Below are 3,084 nucleotides of genomic sequence, written 5' to 3'. Positions count from 1 at the left end.
TCTATATCGATCACCAAATAATTAGAAAATACAAGAGAATATAAACAAGCAAAAATAAACTAGACAGCAGCCATAATCCTACTCTCAATCACATTTAATACTAGATTATATGTCTTTCCAAAATAACTTTTTGTCTCTGGTTGTGTCTGTTTTCAGACTTTTATTGTGTGTAAGTAAATAGTTTTTTCATAAATGTGATCATACATACATATATTCATTAACTTGTTATTTTTTGCTTGTTTTGTGAATATCTTTCTATGTTGATACGTATAGATCTTTTTTTTATCTCCATAGTATTTCCTTGTATAGATATACCATGCTTCAATTATTACTCAGAATATGAACATGTAGTTTTTTCCAAAATTTTCACCCATTAATAACTCTGCCATGAAAATTCTCATACCTATATGTTTTGCAATTCATTCCTTGGGATAAATATCTAGAAATGGAATTTACCCTGAGGAAATAATTTCGATAATTATTGTTGGATTGTATAAAGTTTATTCTGATTGACTGACTACAAGTATATGAGACTGCTGATTTTCCCTCATCATCATCAATATGACATATCATTACTCTCTTCTTGTTCTGCCAACTGACAGACAAAATTGAATAACTTTGAACTTACACTCGAATGTGCGTGCATTTGCCATTTGGGGAAAGTTTAAGAGAAGCCACAAAATGGAGACTTAATTTGATAGCTTCTGGATATTGGTCAGTTTCTCCATTTCACCCTTGCCCTATATCCCCTGATTCTTGTTCCCTATTTCATTAGAAGAGAAAACAATCTCCGAGAACAGCAGAACACCAGCCCTTTTATTTCAAAAATTACTACCACCAGCTCACACACATCTAGTTTGGAAACCTTGGAGCTTTCCCACAGTCCTAATTGTCCAATTGGCTTAATTACAAAGTGAGATAGATTCTTCCCATGAAATGTCTCTTGCATCTAAATTTCCATCACTGTAGTTCAGTATGTCTTTACTCTACCCATTTTCCAAGGCTGAGTCTATATAACACCCTCCCTAATCCCCCCACCCAGTCTCTCCCTTGCACTAAACAATATAATTTATTATATCTGCCATATTGTGCCGTATGTCTTTCCTGGTATAAGAAGGGATCTTTTCAAGGGTACACAGACCTAATTATAGTGTAAGTTTCCTAAGGAAAGTTCGATTTCTTAGGTTTCTCTGAATCTTCGCAAATGCAACATCTGTCTTAAATTCCCTCTTGCCCTCTCTACAATATTCATACTCAAATGTGTCCTAAATGAAAGCAAACCTCCCTATGATTTCATGTCCTCTTTCAGTAATCATCTTTTTCTTTGTAACCAAATTAGAAAGATGAGTATGCTCTGGCTAATCCATTTCCTGTTCTCACACTCACTCTTCAGTACAATCCAAACCAGATTCCTCGCTACCTACTCCAACTGCCTCCACCACCCAGTTTTGAACAATCTTTTTTAAGTCCCAGAATTAGGTGTTTTGGTTTCTTTAAAACAAACAAACAAACAAAATCCAATCATGTATTCTTTTGCTCAAAATGTCCTGGAGATCTAATGAGGTTTTAGAAAAAATTGTGGTGAGAATACAGTTCGAGAAGAAACTGGGGAAAGAGGAAGCTTTGGTCAGCACATAGAAATCATTCTGATAGTGAAATATTTTCAGCTGATTTTAAGTTGCAAGGAATGACCACGGAGTGGGTGGCTGAGGTGGCATGATGTAGTTCATAGAAAATGTGGGAGGCAGGAGTCAGACCACCCCAAGGAAAGTGACCAGGATATTGGAAATATGGCTCTGGAGGTTGCTATAGTTGAAACTATGAAACTATTAAAAACTGCCTGAGGAGAGCTCATAGTATGAGAAAATGATAGATCACCAACATTTACAGAGCAAGGAAAGGAAACCAAGTGCATTAAAAGGACAGGAAATCATGGCCAGATAGGGATGAGGAAAACCAATACAAAGTATTGAAAATAAAGATAATAATGGCAATCGGAATGTATCTAGAACAGTGCTTTGCATATATAAAATATGAAAAAAGAAGAAGTCAGTAAAGAACAGAGTTGAAAAGAGAATGATAATCTTTGGTGATTAACGAGTTCTTGGTACTCATAGGGAGTTATAGAGTAAATAGCAGGCATCAAATCTAAAATTTCAATTTCGAGTCTTGTTTCAGATCTCAGAAATATACAGTTATTAGGCATTGGATGAGAAGTGTTATAATTTTGTTTCACATTAAAGTACTTGTCAGAATTATAATTATGCATTGGTTTTAAAATTTCTTAGAAGACTCTGTCTCTTCTGGATAGCCTAATGATTTGTTCTGTCTTATTCCCCACACCCTGCCCTTTTTCTTGTTGAAGCTAAGGTTATTCTCACAAGAGCATTGCAATTCAACTATGTTCCTATTGGGAAATTGTCACAACTTAAAAAGATGTGGTACTATAAATTTGAAAAAGCCACTACAGCATTTCAATATTTAGATAAATGTCTTCTGCTGAATATCTACACTTGGCTCTACTGATTTTTTTGCTGTGTAAGTGTTATCTGGCTTGGAACATGTACTGTGGAGTATTTACTTGAGGATTTGTTAAGTATACATATTTTTCAAACTAGAAGTGAAGTAAGATGCCAATCAATATATCATCTGAGATAATATTTCAAATAGTGCATAAAAAGAAGTTTTATTTGAAAACACATACCATATGTACTGTGTACTACTATTTTTTGGAAGCAAAAAAATATGTAGATAAAAATGCATTTAAAAAGCCATCTTTCCATGGCTAATATTTGTTTAGTACCTGCTGTGATCCAGACATTATACTAGGCATTCTAGATATGACCGTTCCTAAGACAAAGTCAGTCCTGCTTCCAGAAGATTGCAGTCTATAGGAAAAAGCAAGCATTAAACTATTATAAGTTTATATTATCAGTGTGATGACTATTACAAAGGGGGAAATATCTGATGATATGGGGATGTGTAACAGGAGATTGGAAAGACACAATACAAAATGTTAATAGAAGTTATTTCTGGAAATCAAGGAAGATTACAAGTGATTTTACATTGTTTTCTTATTCCTTT

Source organism: Pteropus vampyrus, unplaced genomic scaffold (genome assembly GCF_000151845.1).
Source record: "Pteropus vampyrus isolate Shadow unplaced genomic scaffold, Pvam_2.0 Scaffold39, whole genome shotgun sequence".
Classification (NCBI taxonomy): Eukaryota; Metazoa; Chordata; class Mammalia; order Chiroptera; family Pteropodidae; genus Pteropus; species Pteropus vampyrus.
This window is presented reverse-complemented; position numbering follows the sequence as displayed.